Source organism: Protopterus annectens, chromosome 12.part0 (assembly GCF_019279795.1).
Source record: "Protopterus annectens isolate FY-2018-M chromosome 12.part0, PAN1.0, whole genome shotgun sequence".
Lineage (NCBI taxonomy): Eukaryota > Metazoa > Chordata > Ceratodontiformes > Protopteridae > Protopterus > Protopterus annectens.
This window is the reverse complement of record NC_056746.1, coordinates 459,506,453-459,524,594: the sequence shown is the minus strand read 5'-3', so window position 1 is coordinate 459,524,594 and position 18,142 is coordinate 459,506,453.

The window sequence follows — 18,142 nt, the reverse complement described above, 5'->3', positions numbered from 1 at the left end:
TTGTTAAGGAGACTAGTAAGGAATGAACAAGTTTTGAGCTGAATTAGTTGAGAGGTCAGGGATAAAAGTAGCAGAATGTTCTTTTTTGTATTGACAGCCAGTCTAACCATGTTAGTACACAGCAGTGGTGCTCTGTCTAGGGTGGGACTTGTTAAAACAGAGCAGTGGTGCTCTGTTAAGGGTGGGGCCTTGTTAGAACAGAGAAGTGGTGTTCTGTCTATGGTGGGACATTGTTAGAACAGAGCATTGGTGTTCTGTCTAGGGTGGGACATTGTTAGAACAGAGCAGTGGTGTTCTGTCTATGGTGGGACATTGTTAGAACAGAGCACTGGTGCTCTGTCTAGGGTGGGACCTTGTTAGAACAGAACAGTGGTGCTCTGTCTGGGGTGGGACCTTGTTAGAACAGAGCAGTGATGCTCTGCCTAGGGTGAGACCTTGTTAGAACAGAGCAGTGGTGTTCTGTCTAGGGTGGGATCTTGTTAGAACAGAGCAGTGGTGTTCTGTCTAGGGTGGGACATTGTTAGAACAGAGCAGTGGTGTTCTATCTAGGGTGGAACATTGTTAGAACAGAGCAGTGATGCCCTGTCTAGGGTGGGACCTTGTTAGAACAGAGCAGTGGTGCTCTGTCTAGGGTGGGACCTTGTTAGAACAGAGCAGTGGTGTTCTATCTGGGGTGGGAGGGGGGCTAATTGATAAATCTGCAGATATTCTTGGTTGTTGATCATAGGGGCTTAGTTTTTTTTCCCTTGGGTGCATTGGCAATAATTGGTAGCCCATATCTCACCTGGGCAAGTAAAACTCCCTTTTCTAATTGCTGTTCTATCTTTTAGGGATAGGAAGTATGAAATACATTTTGCCCAGAACAGGGGATGGATGATTTTGGATTGTATTGCCTTATGTAAAAATGAAAGCTGAGTGATTAGTGAAGCTAGATCCCAAGGCACTTGACGTGCGTTGTGGTTTCAATAGGGCCTTTGTGGTTGTAGAGTAATTCTCCACTGTTTGGGAACCTGGCAAAATGTATTTCTTGTCCTAAAAATCATGCGTCTTTGTGCTGAGGAATAGTTTGTTTTATGAAAACCATTGCAAAAGCCTGTTATGGTCATTTTCTAGCTCTGTATATGACCATACTGCTTACATTGCAGGAGGACTGGGGGTTGTAGCTGTTGATATGCAGAATATCTCGCTGATGGGGAAGGACGGACCATGTGCTGGAAACTGAACAGTGTTAACTAAATATAACTGATCCTGCACACAGCATTGGTTCTTGAATCAGACTTCTTTATCAGGAGTAATTTCTTACCTGTTCTTAAGGGTTATCCTGAATAGGTGCAGAAGGCTGGATGCTCTAAAGAGGATGACAGAATCACCTCCACATTACTGCAAATTGCAGAAAGGTCAACTCTGTCTGCTCATAGTGCATACTGTAGCAAGACTAATCCCTGGGGTCTCTAAAAGCAAAACAAAACAAACAAATAAGGTACTGTACACATAATGTAAAATAATGCAGTACAACCAGATATTTATTGAAGGATGGTTAACAAGAAATTAACAAAATTCAGTATATGGTAATTTGACTTGTTTCTACCAAAAAAAGCATAAGTAAATAAATAAATAACCTTAGGTTGCTTAACTTAGCTTGCTCATAAATAATAGCAATGACAATTTAGTGCATTTATTTATTTAACATTTGTTAACCGGGGAAGTCTGACTTGGAACGAAGCCAAATTTCAGTGGAGGCCCAGGTAGAAACACTCCAGATGCATATCTTTGTAACATGGGTGGAAACCAGAGCACACCGACACAAATGCAGGGAGGACATGCAGACTCCACACAGAAGGAGCTCCAGCTGAGAATCAAACCTGAGAACCTCTTGCTGTGAGGCAACAACACTACTGCTGCACCACTGTGCCATCTGAAACCACAAAATTAGTCACTTAGCCCTAGTGCAGTTCATTTGACTGAAAGTCTTTTAGCTGATAAGTTGATCCCAGAAAACAATTCTCCTGGTTAATTTCAGTCACATGGGATGGGCAGCTTCACATATAGCCATTGGAAACAATTTATTTTTAGTACTTTGCAATCAGGAGCACTCAAACACACCTAAAGAATCTTCTGAACATTTGCAGATGAAATATATTATTTCCCATATTGAGCAGAAGCAGCCTTCCTAGACAGCACCGACCCTTTCAGCACACAGCTGCTTTATCTCTAGATTACAAGTTAGCTCATTTTACGGCTAATCCAACAAAACAATCCTGCATACAGCAAGTGAGCAAAGAAAGTCTTCTTTCTTAATTCCGGATAACTTCTATGTTTTACTTACACTACAAACTATACACCAGGATTTATCATCTCTTTAAAACTCTCTCTCTGTTCTCCTTCTGTCTTTATGACTACAGTCTAGCCATATCTAGTTTAAAAGGAGAGTATATTTACATGCCTTGCCATTCTTCAGAGAAGCTTCAGGATAATCACAGAGGGATCAGTGCCAGTTCGAAAGCTGATTGATCCAGTCAACAACATATAAATAAAAATAAATAACTCTATGCTTAACGTCTTCTTTCCGGTTAGGGGTCACTGCAGTGGAGCACCTGTTCGCTCATGACTGGCAATGGAGCTTTTACAGTGTCGAGCTGCCAGCCCAGTGCCCAACTTTCCACAGAAGGCACACACACACACACACACACACCTAGGGTCAATTCACCTACATTATGTCTTTAGGATGTGGGAGGAAACCACAGCACCCAGAGGAACCCCAAGTAACCACAGGGAGGACATGCAGACTCCACCCCAGCCAAGGATCAAACTGGAGAACCTCTTGCTGTGAGGTGGCAACACTAACCGCTGCACCACCTCAGCTGCCCAAATAACTCTATGCTTAACACTCAGGTTAAAACTGTTTTATTTTATTTAACATTTATAAGACCAGAAAATGGAAACCTGAAAAAAGCAACTAAAAATATATAACCAAAATATGGCCGATAAATGTACTTAGACAGGAAAAATAAAAATCTTTCCCATATTTTATTAATAAGGAATTAAAAGCTTTCGTCCTTACAACTAGGACTTCTTCAGAATTCACCAACAATACACATCACTTCCTTTTTATACAAACATCTTCCTAAAAGTACAATTAAATAATTGTTCCCAATTAATAAAACTAATTAAAAAAACAGAAACCCCATAAAAACAATAATACACCTTCATACTACATACTAACACCTATCATTTGCAAAAAGAAAAAAGAAATGCAATGTGTGATCTGTTAAGAATAAACAAAAATAAAAACATTTATTGAGGTATTTGCACTTATTTATCCCTAGTGCTTACCATAATAATAGTGAAACCTTGAATACTAAAAATTTTATATAACACTTGCCTTAAAATTCAAGTAAGGCTGTATGGAAATATATTCATTTAAACCAGGGTTGTAGGAAGCTTTTAGTTTGAGTTACCATTTCTCATTGTGTCTATTTATATCATAAACATATTTGCACATTGTTCTTCTAAGACACCTCTTTGTTTTACCAACATAATAACTTGGACATCCTACACACTTAGCCACATATACCACTGCACTGGTTTAACAGTTCCCTTTCACAAAGTTAATCTTGGAACCTAACCCATTTTGAAGAATGATACTCTCAGCCTCTAAAATATAAGGACACTGAAGACATCTACCACATTTTGTAGTATCTTGCCCAATTTTTATTCCATTATGACCATCTCCCTCAAAACTTTCTTTTAAATTCCTCCCAGTTTCATAGGTAAAAACTGTGACATTTCCCAAAAGCTGGAGTATTTCTGGAAAATCTCTAAAAATATTCCATTTCCTGTTAATATATCCTACCACCTATGTGGTAGTTCATGGGTACAGAGTTTTTACCAAAGGGGATGACAATACACTTTTTGGCATTGAGCTTGAGGCCATGGCTTTGACACCAGGCATCTGTCTCAGTAAGGCCCTTTTGTAGGATGTCCACATCATTAAGAGTTTCGATTATGGCTCCTAGTTTGCAGTCATCTGTGAACTTAGTTAGCCAAAGACCTTCTGTGTTAGCCTGTACTTCAGAGAAGTAGATACCAAACAAGAGAAGACCCAGGACTGAACCCTGTGGTACTCCACTTGTCACTGGTCTGAAGTCGGATTTGGAGTCTGCTACTTTCACAGTGTGGGTTCTGTCATTAAGCCAGTTGGCAACCCATCTTGTGACATAGGGATTTATACCTAGTTTAGTGAGTTTATCTATAATTTCAGAGTGGGGGATAGTATTGAATGCCTTGGAGAGATCTAGATAGGTTGTGTGAACCACCTTACCCTCATCTATGGCTTTGGTGACTGCTTCAAAGAAGTCTATCAGGTTTAGGATACATGATCTGTCTTTTACAAACCCGAACTGTATGGGGTCCAGAGTTTGGAGATCTCCAATGTCTTTGTTTATGAGTTCAATGATGATATGTTCCATGGCCTTGTAGACCAGGCTTGTCAGGCTAATGGGGCGGCAGTTCCAGGGGTCTGTCATGGCTCCCCCCTTGTGGAGTGGGATAACCGTCACGGTGCACCATTCAATGGGCACAAAGCCTGATGTGAGGCTATGACTGAATATGGTACTTTGATGGGGTGCTAGTTCATTCTGTAGTTTGTGTAGAAGGCAGCTTGGGATGTTGTCAGGTCCCATGGATGCTGTGTTCTTGGCTTTGGAGAGTGAGGTTTTTACCTGTGCAGCCCTGATTACAGGAATGTTGCATTCTTCTGGTATAGAGATGAGTCCTTTAGGGGGTGAGAGGGGGGTAAAGTTAGCACAGAACCTATCTGCCAGGATGTTGGCAATATTAGTTGGTTCTGTATATTTAGTGCCATTGTGCTGTAACAGAGCTGAGTGTTGCCATTGAGATTCTTGACATAGCTATAGAATGCTTTGTGGTTGTCTTTAGAATCAGTGGCGATTTTGTTTTCATAACTAGCTTTGGAGGATTTTATGAGGGATCTCAGCTTCTTACTGAGGCTGACCAGGGAGTTCCTCCAATCATGGGATTTTACTCTTTTTTGCAACAATTTCTTTCTTCTGTTGTAGAGTTTGTTTATGGCAAGACGACCAGATTGGCTTCCTTTTTTTGGAGGATAGCATCTTGGTTCTATTAGGGATAGCACGATCCATGCACTTGTGTAAGTGCTTATAAAGTGCATTTGTGTAGGATTCAGCAGTTGTACCTCTGTTGTCCATCTGCATGGGTGTCGTGAAGATTGCCACTTCTGTCTTAAGAAGCATGAAGTTGGCTTTGGAGAAATGTTTTACAGTTGTTTCCCTAATGGGGGATGGGAGCGGGATGTGGATGTCTAGGGTGATTAGCTTGCGATTGGATCTGACCGACAAGGAATTGACCTCTGGTGTGGAACACCGGTCGCCCATGTTGGTAATGACCAGGTCTAGGATATTGCTGCCCCTGGTGAGGGTGTGGATAAGTTGATCCAAGGCATTGGAATTTATGAATTCCAGAAAACGTTGAGCAAAAGAGTTGGTACATGAGTAGTTTTCCCAGTTAATGGTGGGGTAGTTGAAATCACCCATTATCTATGTAAAGAACTGCAATTGTGGGAGTGCATACATATTTGTTGATTTTATCAGTACCAAATACACTGAAAGTTCTAAACCATGAAGAAAGTAAGTCTAAAATTACGTCATTGGTCATATTAGCAGAAGCCTTTTGGAATGAGTGGGAATGGAAATCAACCCACAAGTGTTAAAAAAATGGGTACCAATCAAAAGTGCTAAAAAGCAAAAGAAAGAATGTGCAGATCAAAGGCAAGTATAGAGTACTGTTGAACAACCAAGTTTATCAAGATTTGATATATAAAGAGCTAAGAAGAGTTGAATTTAAACTAAAAGATAAAAGGTTAATAAAGGCAGCTGAAGATAGCAAACTGCATACATTCTGATTCTCAAATCCATAGAAAAAAGTTGAGAAGAACACAAGTATAGATTGTACAGTACTAAACGAGAAACAGTTGCACATCTTCCTTGGAATTTAAAAATGGCTACCTTGATTCATATTCCCCTTGCTGCTCTACTGTGCAGCAAGTGGTTCTGTGGTACATATAAGTGCAGTGTTACAGGTATGACATACGCTAATTAAGTTAATTAACATCCGAGTGCACTGCCCTGCAGGGCAAATCCCTAGTACAGTGAGTTATACCCATACAATTTAGCTGCCTACATCTATGTATTTCACAGGAGAATCTACAAAGGGTGAAGTGGGCAGCTGTACTCTTTACAGAATGCGGATCCAGGTAAGTAGTACAGTGATGTGTGAGTGCATAACTCACTATAGTAATGTATGCCCATTTATTTGTTTGTGGGGGGAAACAGGAGCAGTATGTTAGTGGTTTCTGTGAGTATATCAAAAATACTGTTTTTAAGTGTATGAATGTGTGATCTGTGTGTGTAGTAGATGATCACTGTCTGGCATGGCATGTCATGTCATGTAGATGCTATTGATGTCTGACATGACCCTTAGATGCTATGGATAGGGAGATCATGGATGCAGAGTATGGAGGCACCGGATGTGCATATGTCTGTCTATATGCATGTGCATGTGTGCCTTTGTGTGTGTGCATGGCTGTTTAAAAGCCTGTGCAGGTTGTTTGAATCTGAGTCTGTGTGTGATCTCTGCTGTCACAAAGAGGAACCCAGACACAATCTTTAGAGGTTCTGTTCTAAAAACATCCCCTATCCAATAGCAACTGAGGTAAGTACATTATACAAGTTGTGTGTGTGTGTGTGTGTGTGTGTGTGTGTGTGTGTGTGTGTGTGTGTGTGTGTGTGTGTGTGTCTGTGTCTGTATCTATCTATGTGTGAGGAGAAGTGAGTAACTGTGTATGGCCAGCCAAGTCCCAATGCTACCAACTAGCAGAGGTTGCTAAGGTGCTAAATTGATCAATTGTTCAGACTGCCCAGTTCAGTAATTTATAGTCATGCAAATTCTTTTTTTAATTAGATGTAACACTAGTGAAAATGTGCATGTCTGTGAATCACTTAGCAGTGAAGCAGCACGTCACATTATCTGTGCAATGCGAGTTCTGTTGCTTTATCTTTAACTATGAATTCTACTCAATATGTATTGCAGATGCTTACAAAGCTTATAGTATGAAGAAAAGGACACATAAACTCTGCATCCAGAGAGTCAGGTAGAAATCTGGGCAGAGAAGCTCAAATTATTAATCAAAGTGTGTGATTCTTTAAATTAGATGCACATGCAAAGTGCAATGCAGTCTGCTCAAATGTTCAAACTAGTGAATCTGAAAGAAAGTAAAATGATACCCCCAGTATGTAATTACTAACTTATTTGGGCTATTGTGCAACACCAATGGGTCAGAAAGTGCTTACACATGAATGTAAGAATAAAACATCCAATAATTAATTTCAGATAGTTCAAGTATCTGGCATTCATTCCATAATGGATCACTTGACTTGTCCCAGGCTTGACACTGTAAAAAAGTCACAGTTTTTATGCACAGTTATGTTATAAACCTGCTCAGAGTGCTGATTTTCTTAAATAGTTCTGACATGTTTGATAGGCTGTTTGGAATTCAGCATATTCAAATAGAACCTCCAGTCCAACTTGCAAAGCATGCTGTATGGAAAGTTCCAGTAGTTTCAGTGATTCTGAAAAATTAAGCTTTACTGGGAATGTTAGAAGCTATTTTTAATTTGCCTGTGGGAAGGTAAAGCTTTCTAAAAATTCTGTTTGGTATTTCATCAGCACCTGAAGTGTTTTAGAGAACTGTGACATAGATAACTGAGGGATTTGATGATACTGTTAATATATTGATAATGTACTACTATAGAAATCTGACCTAAAACAGTACAATGTGAGCCCTCAAGCAGAATAAAAGAAATTGTAAAGTTGGTGAAACAGAGCTGTGGTGTTTGGGTCATATCCTAACATCTGAAAGCTAAAAACACAAGACTGTGAAAAAGTTAAAACAGCAGTGCAATTACTTCTCAACAGGATAAACAAGCTTTATGAGATTTCTGGTAATGGCTCATTATCTCTTGAAATTTATTCTAGAAATGTCAGAAATAATTTTGTCTTTATTGAAATTCCTGGAACAAGATGTGAAATGCCACTGACATACAAAGCAAGAAAAGAGCTAAGACATGCTTAAGCACTTAATGACAGCAGTATCCATACTGAAATGCTTTAATGTGATAAACTAAGTCAGACTGCAGGTAGATGCTAACCAGGATGGAGATATTGATGTGATTAAGATGAACTTGCTGCCTTTGGGTCCAAAGCCTATACTCACAACTAAAAAATATATGATCAGATAGAAAAATGCTGGTTGTCACAGGATGTGGTTGTGAAACATTCCATGAATATACTTATGAAAAAAAAGTATTGATGGAAACCAATCATAAGCCACTGCAGATTATATTTAAGATGTCATTGCATAAGGTAGTACCACAACTCCAAATCAAAGTGTTATTATAAAATAAACAGTAGGAGCAATGTTTACTTGTGGTTTGTACTGTGGATTGAAAACTACTGGGGAGAAATCAGAGACATCTGATAGTGAATATGTTTACTGTATGCACTATGCTCATCATGCATCCTTTTCAAAAGGTATTCATAGAAGCGTCAGACAGATATCCAAAGAGGTGCCCTAAGAGGCATTACCCACAAGGAATGAGAAGGAGGATCATGTTCAACAAGCTTCAGAACATTCAAATAGACCATCTGTTACCAGATGGAATTCCTAGTACATCAACATTAGACGTGAAGACCACAGAATCTCATAAATATCTGAGTTTGGCAGACTGCACAGTATGTCAGCTAGATATTCAGACAGTTCAGAAGTCTGAAAATTACAAAATAAATCTAAGCAGTAATGATTTATCAGCTGATATTGTACTATTAAGGTATTTAAACTCTATATATAATGACAACATTTGGTATTATAAACACATAAATCTTTGACCAACATAATATTTGAAAGTAACATATAGATATATAATAATGTTTCTTTTTAAGTAATGGTTTATGTAATGCATCACAATCTACCTCAAAGTATATAGAAATACGTTGCTCTTGAAAAGTTGATACAATATCTGTATTTATCTTGAAAATATTGCTGCTTTTAGCATCTGCCCTTTTTGTATGTAATGGCAAGTGGTTTACTATACACTACTGTGTATTCTGAAAGTAGAAGCTGACAAAGCTAGCAGCATGCAATCCCATGCCTGTTCTCATTATTCATAGTTATGAATACCAAATATTAAGAGAGACTAACAGAGATGGCAGCCCAATATTTCCTCTGTCCTATAATCAGAATCTGAGCAAGTTATGGGACCATATATCTGCATACCTCCAGTGCCATCTTAATGCATGGGCATGCTGGGCATGAGCATAGGGGCCCCATGCTAATCTATGCATGTTGTGACTTGTTGTCAATAAATAAATAAATACTACACTATACTAAATTATAGATATTTGAAGAATTTTGAAAATTATAAATATTAGAAAGCATTGTTCAGTAGAGCATTGATCATCAGAAACATCAATTATCGAAACGTAGCCTTCCTAAAATGTCAATTATCCAAATGCAGCAACAGCCACCCTAAAAGTTGCATCTGTATGTGCGTCACCTGTTCTTCTTACCGAGCAGAATTTATGTTCCATTCGTGTCATCTGGATTTTTTGTGTGTGTGTGTGTGTGTGTGTGTGTGTGTGTGTGTGTGTGTGTGTGTGTGTGTGTGTGTGTGTGTGTAAAATGCCCCATTTTTATTTTTAACTCATTCACTCCAATGGAGCTCAGGAAGTTTGCACTGCAAATTCCGATGCGTGGAACCTAAGCCTTTACACAGAATTAATTTATGTCCTCACATTTCAAACAAATGTTCATATCTCTGGAACCATAGGGGTTATGATAGAAGTATAAATGGCAAACCCTTCAGCACAAACTATTTTATAGTGGTAGCATTCTTTAGATTCTAGGTCTTAAAACTGAATTTTATAAGTCACAGTTAACACAGTAACGATTACATTTGTAATATTTTGTAAACAACTTATAGTATCTCAGCAACCACTCAAGTTATGCACATACTGTCAGCAGCATTGTATTCATCTAGCTGAGAGCTTTCATATGAGGCTAAGGAGTTCTGTCTGTGTTGCTTAGTTGTTGAGATATTTAGATAAATGTGAAAATGTGAAATAAATATATATATATATATATATATATATATATATATATATATATGTGTGTGTGTGTGTGTGTGTGTGTGTGTTTGTATCCCTATTGATCCATCGAATTTACATTTCACCGAAATGTAAATTTGCTACTGCAGTTTCATGAAAGTGCATTTGTTCGAAAATGCACTTTCGTAAAAAACAAAAACAACAAAACTTAAAAAAAAAACACTAAACTCTATTATGCAGGGGAGGCAAACCCCCCTGCACCCCCCATGTGTGGGCTGTGCGCCACACACACCCTACTTTAATAGTCTCACACCGAGATCGCACTGCAGTGGGGGAAAGGGAATACTCCCTTATCCCCACTGTGGATGGGAAACAGAAAGTTTACCTCGGGGATCACTTCAGTTGCTCTGCTGGACAGAGGCACAGCGAACTAATCTAAGGGAGCAGCGAAAGACAACACATTCTGGCTAGGCTTATAAATGCCTTCAAGCAGATAGCCTAGTACCAATCTATTAACCACGATGTCAGCAATAGTTTCCTTAGTTGCACATCAACAGTAAACGTTGATGTACAACAAAGGTTACATGCAAACTGCATGTTTTCATGTATTACCTATTTTTTTTTACTTTATTGTGTTTTTTATCATGAAAGTGCATTTCCGACAAAATGCACTTTTGCAGAAGTGCATTTGTGAATTTATGTTTCATTGAAATGTAAATTTGATGGATTAAAGTAGATCCACATATATATATATATATATATATATATATATATATATATATATATATATATATATATATATTCATCTCATACTTTTAAGTTTTTTGTTATTCAACATGTTCTCTACAATATACGGGGAGGTAACTTAGAAAATACTACAGAAAGCATTGAACAAAAATGGATTCTTAAACTGAATGCTGAGAAATATCCTGGCTTAAATGGAAATAGTTCCTTAAAACTTTTTTTAAATGCTAGACCACTGAAGCATTAGAATTATTATATTATTATATTTCTCTAGGTATTTTAACTAAGTTCTTTATATATATTTATCTATTTTACTGCTTTTAACTATCCACTCAGTATATCAATGCATATTTATTTATGTTTTTATGTATACTTATATTTATGTACATTTAATGTTATTGACTTTTTAGTAATGGAACATGTGGTCATTGGATTGTCAGCTGACTTTATTGCACCTTCTATATAAGCTCTGTTATATAAAAGTACTCTGTCTGATGAAGCAACTAGTGTAATTGTGAAAGCGCTAACCATTTTTTATATATATATATATATATATATATATATATATATATATATATATATATATATTGGTTTGAATAAACGTATGTTTGTGTGTTAACCTGGTGCATTTTATTTTATTTTACATATCTGTTTTATGCACCTTGTTTTTACCCTGAGTCGTTCGTATTTATTTTGTTTGGACACTTCATTGTCCTGTTTTAAAATAGCACCCACCACTTCCCTCATTAGCCCCAAGAACTCCTGATTACCTTTAACTTTAACTTCAAACACACTATCTCCTAATACCCACATAAAACATTTAACTTAACCTGTATTATTTTCATAAATACTTTATAATCAGCATTATTAAGCATAATAGGCCTCCAGTTCTTCAAATCTTCCTTCACCCCTTTCTTCTTCCATATACATTTATTAATTCTTATTAATCTGTCCTTTCATCAATCATTCATTAAACACCTTCAATGTAATCTTTTTTCTACACTTCTAAGTCTTTATACACTTCATAACCCATACTATCCATCCCATAAACTAATTCTGTAGTCACTTTACTTAATATTCATTCCAACTACTGCATCTTTATATCTTCTTATAATCTACAAATAACTTTCTTAGAAAAACATTTAACTCTCCACTTAATTATTATACCCTCTCTCTTTCTTATAAATCCTAGTTTTACTTCATCCAATATTTCATCCTGTCCAAAAACACTCATGCAAGCTTTACTTTTAACTTCTCTTATTATATTAGCATTATTTCTAACAATCTTTGCTAAAAAGGTGATACTTCCTCCTTTCAAATAAGAGTTCTGCTTATACAATAACTCTTAAGAGTTCTGCTTATACAATAACTCTTTAAATATGTTCTTATTCCTTTCAAATATCTCTTTTTCATTTTATCAATTTTTACTATTAAGTTACACATCTCATTATATACCTCCAGTAATTGTCCTTATCTTTCTTATTTTCTTTTCTTCAACTCCAATTTTATATATACTTTTATGCTTTTCTTTAAATGCTATCCACAAATCAGTCCATGACAAATAAAATTATCCCATAAATCCACGCTCAACCCATAAAATATCTACCTCTTTCTTAAATAGCCCTCTGTCAAAGTTATTCATTATCAGCCACTTGATTACTTTTCCATCACAAATTATTTCTGTATTTTTCCCACATTCCAATCAATTTGCTCTATGATCAGAAACTCAATTTTTAAAACACCCCATCACTCTTACACACCTTCTCTGATATTATAAAATAATCAGTCTTAGTCCTTATATCTTCTCTTCTGTATGTCCACAAGCTTTTCCCCATACATTTAATGTACCACACTTTGTAACATCCTTTCACTTCTTATAGCAATTCCATCTTTTTTTCTTTTCCTTCCTTAAACAACAATTAAAATCTCCCATTACTACTACCCTCATAGTAATCATTACATAAAGTGTTAAAGTTTCAAACAGGTTTTCCCTTTCTTTTAGCTTAATAAAGGCATATATCCCTATCAGGGTATATACCATTGTCCCATACTTTAAATCTACTATTGTAATGCTTCCTTGCAAAACTACTACAACATTTAAAACCTTCATATCTTCATTAAACAGAAAAAAACACACCTTAACCCCTATCTTTTCCTAAATTCCATAACTCTCCCACCTCAAAGCACTTCAACTTGCAGTCTATCATCCTCAGATATAAACCTAGTATCTTGTAAACAAGTGACCTACACATCACATATTCTCCTTATTCCATTAATCCAACTATTAATATTAACAGAAACAATCTTTACATTATTCTTTACCTTTCTTTTTTAGTGTGGGTGAAATATATTTTTTTTATTTCTTCTTCCTTACTCTCACCCTGGCCCCTATAATTTTTTTTCTTTTTTCATCATGTAATTCATTCACTTCTTTCTCCCCATCTTCTGTCCCTTTCGCTTTTTCTTTATTTTTCCTAGTATCTTCATTTATTTTTACTTCTACTACCACTTTTAACTCATTCAACTTGTCTGTAATCCTCACAACATCTTTATGAATTGTTTCCATTATACTCTCACCCTGGCCCCTATAAATTTTTTTCTCACATACTGCACCCTTTTTCGTCAGCTTCTAATTTTCACTCTCAAATTCATCTACCATACTCTCTTTTTTCATCATGTAATTCATTCACTTCTTTCTCCCCATCTTCTGTCCCTTTCACTTTTTCTTTATTTTTCCTAGCATCTTCATTTATTTTTACTTCTACTACCACTTTTAACTCATTCAACTTGTCTGTAATCCTCACGTGATCTTTATGAGTTGCTTCCATTATAACATTTTCACAATTAAACCCGAATGACCCTCCTTTTAACACAGTCTGCATTCTTTTTACATGTACTTATCATATGCCCTTGCTCACCACATTGATTTCATAATATCTTTTTAAAATCACTAATCAGATGTAAAAATTCCTGATAAAAATAACATGCCTTAGGTTGCCCAGCATATCTCACTTTACCCCTATTACCTGAAACATGCATAAAACCATGCACATGTTTTACAAAATAATTTTCAATCTTTCAAATATATACGAACTTCCACTACCCATTCCAAACCCCTCTTTCATCATTTGTTTTTTACACTTAATACAAAATAACACATTTTCAAAAAATATATTTCAAGTCATTTATTTCAATTTCATCTGTTCTAAATTGAACAAAAACTTTTTTTATTTAGTCTATTTTCTTGTCCTGAAAACATATAATTATTCCACAGAAAATGGTGTTTTTTCTGTTCATACAAGTAGAGAAACTTGTGCATCAAACTTTCAGTCCCAAAAGTAATGTCACAAAACATTTATTTATCCAGATGTATTAATGATTTAAAGTCCTTTGCCCCAAAACCCAAGGGCACAACTACTTTGTCCCAAATAAAGTATATGTCCATCTCTTCTTCCATTTTTGCCTGATTATGAACAGTATATGTTTTATTTTTCTTTTTAACAAGACTTACTAAAACTGTTCTTATTTTACTGTCCCCTAGCACTGCATCTGCAAATGTTTTCTTACTAATTTGAACATCAGCCCCTTCAGATTCTTCTTTTCCAAACACTCTCACAACAATTTCTGACTATGATATCTCTGCTCCTTCATCAGGTTCTCCTTCATTTATAATTTTCACCAAAACAGCATTAGGCAGACCACCTTCCTTGATCTGGACAACTCTTACTCCTTCTTGTAATTCCTCCTGACAGTCAGTTAGATGCTGACTATTTGTAATATCCACAACATCCCTTCCCAAACATTTCCAAATACCATCAACAGTTTCTATCCACAATGTCTTCTTCTACTGATAAATGCTCACTTTGCCGACTTTACCTACATACTTCACTACTATCAGACACCACTGTGTCAGAACAAGCATCAGAAAGTGCACCAGCAATGATGCACCCACAAAGAATAGGGGAAGTCAAATGATGCCGTGGACAAATTTTCCATAGTAGTATAAATACCACCTCAAGTCTCCCCTGAAAAGAGGCTACTAGCCTAGTGGGGCTAACCCAGTCAAGAAAGGATAAATAAATACAAGTTAAATAAAAATATGATCCTGTCTTAATGTTATGATATTTTGTTCTTTGTAGCTAATTTATTCATGTTTTATCTTTTCTACTTGTTTTATATTTTATGGTTCTAATGGTGCTTTGCAGACAAGTACCTAAATAAACGTGAACTTTTAACAGTAGAAGTGATAACAAGCAGGAGCAGGGAGGTGTCAGAAAGAAGGTAGGAGAGAGGATGAAGGTAGCATTTTGCTAAGTATCTCATTTGCCAGCAGATAGCATATAATGAGGAAGGAGAAAACTATGGGTATAATGACTGACTGTAACACCGGACAAAGGAGAAGGCCTTGAGACTGGTAGGCTGATGAGCAGAGACTTGAAGGAGAGGCCAGTCCTCTGCCAGAGAGTGGTTCCATCTTAACACAGAGAAAGGACAGCAGTGTTAGAGCTAGCTTAAAAAGATATGTGTCAATGAATTTTCTTTAAAATAAGATGAAAGGGGGAGGGCATGTCACAGATTCAGAAAGGAAGCAAATACTCAGAAGAAAGAAAGAAAAGAGGCCCGCACACCATGCCAGATAAGCTTCAAAGAATGGTTTGCAAATACATATATTGCAGTACAAGGTGTCAGGGTAAGTAGTGATGAAGAAGAGGGTACATTTTGCTGATTGTTACTATTGTACTGTCCAGTGACAAGAGGGGATAAGACATGGAAGTGTCCAGCTTTAGAATGTTCAGGAATAACAGAGAAGGAAGGAAGGGACTGGATATGGATTAGTGATCTACATAAAAGGGGGCATCAATGTGAAGACAGAGCAGAAAATAATTACCACTACATGAAGGGTACAAGGAAGGCTTCAAGGTCAGAAATTTGTGTAAGTGCTCTGGCACTTAAGGTAGATGAATGGGGGGGGGGGGGTTGCTGATGAACTGATAAAGATTATCAGTCCTCAGATGCATCAAGGGAGGAAGATGAGCAACTGAAAGAGACAATAAAAGAGTGGGACAGGAGGAAGAGAGTTTAGGAGAGAGCTGAGTGTTCCAGGAGCAGACACTGAGATAACAAGCTCTAAGGTGGTGAGGGAGTGAGAGATGATTGAGGTCTTAGACTCATACCTCTCAACTGTGCAGATTTTCCCAGAATGTCCAGATTTTTGCCTCTTATTTTTGGTGTGTTGCTCATAAAATTGAGGTTTATTAGCAAATCATTAAGGAGTAAAGTCAAAAAATAATGACAGACATTTGAGATTCAGACTTTCTACCTTTCAAAAAATTCATGCTAATGCAAAACCTGTTATTCTATCAACTTTCTAAGTTTGTGAAAACAATATTTAAAAATTGTCTGAATTTTTGAGCCTTTGTCCACCCCCCCCCCAATTATTTATGTCTTTGTCAAGATTTCATGCTCCAAGAGGATGAGAGGTGGGTGTACTATGAGGAATTTAGCCAGATGGACCAGGACTGTATCAGAAAGAACAGAATTCCGGATGTGGTGCTAATCAAGGCCGAGGAGTCCAGGGATTTCTGGATGAACGTAACATTCGCCAAATGTGATCATGCCACTGTGTGGTTTTGAATGGGGGAGTAGCAATATAAAGGCCAACATGATATTGTGGGATTTTAAATATAGTAGAACTTAAAATTACTCTTGAAGCAAATATTCTGGTTTGTTAAACTTGGTAATTTCTCCCACCAAAGCTGGTCACATGGTTATGTAGCTACTTCAGTAAAGACTGCTGAAATCTGTTAAGACAACCAAGGCCTCAAGTGAGTTATTTAATATTCATAAAAGCCTGCCTTATCTATGAGGTGACCATTTTGGGCACATTTACTGATTTTTGAAGTTATACCTATGGGATCTGTGGTTCAATTTGTCAAAAGAAGATTGGCAACTGATTTCTGAGTGTCCTTTGCATGAGACCAATAAAACAAGCAATGGCCAGAAGTGTTTAGCTGTTTAGGTTTAACAGTAGAAGAATATGTGAAACATTTGGTTTGCTATTTTAAAAGTTAGAAGTATAAGGTTTCTTGAAGACAGGAAAAATGGAGTAGAACAGAACTTCAGTTAAATATTTTTTTCAGTTTATTTAGAGAAGAAAACAAGCAAATATTAGTAAAGAAAAAGATTAGCTAGTGTCTGAGAGCACACTGCATAGGAACAAGACAGCCAGAAGACAGTAGAATGTAGCATAAAAATGACAAAACAGAGTGATGTGCCAAAAACACTGGTTTTGGTAGATAAAAATGGACGGAAAAAGTGCTATGCCAGACTATCCACCGTAGGAGAATAAGAATCTTCAGGAGTCTAAACGGTTTAAAGCAACATGAGCAAAGGTCAGTACTGACTTTCATGGCCTATATAAAAGAGACCTGAGTGATGACTATTCAAGTTTCTAGTAGTAGAGACTGTTAAACCTGCATTAACTCATGCTGTAATACCACTCCTGGAATACCTAAGACTATAAGAATTAATGATTGATGACTCTTTTTGTAATAGTTTACAATTTAGGTAGTTCTGTAAAATTCAGGGAATGATAAACAAAAGATGGACCCCACTTTAGCCCCAAGCCAGAAAGAAGCATGATAGAGATTTCTGGTTAACGTAAGAAAAGATGTAAGACTAGCCAATGTGAAAAAGATTCCTTGGTAGCAACATTTTATATTGGGTTCTGTATGAAAAGTTTAAATGTGGAGACCTTGCTATTTGAAATGATTGAGATGTTTTGGTTGATGACAGCAAGCTCATATGACATCACTAAGGATGGGGTATTCACTTTTATGTGAGTGAGGGAAACTTCACTATATGTAGGTGTAGGAGGTTAGTTTTAAAAATCTTTTTTTTTCCTGTGATCCTGAAAAGTGGAGGTGTTTCCAGCACTAATATACCACATTGTCCATGGTGAAGATATATAAATGCAGTTTCTAAATAAGGGGCAACTCATACTGATGCTAGGAGTTGGATCCTAACCATGTGATTAACTTGCAATGCTCTGTTTGGCTAAAGGTGTCAGGCACAAGCTACTAATAGACTGAGATGATAATTAGAAAGTAGAACACTTCAGGAAATGTTATATATTGGTATCAGCCTCACATATATATTATAAGGCACAGGTGAATATACCTACCATGTCATGGCAAAT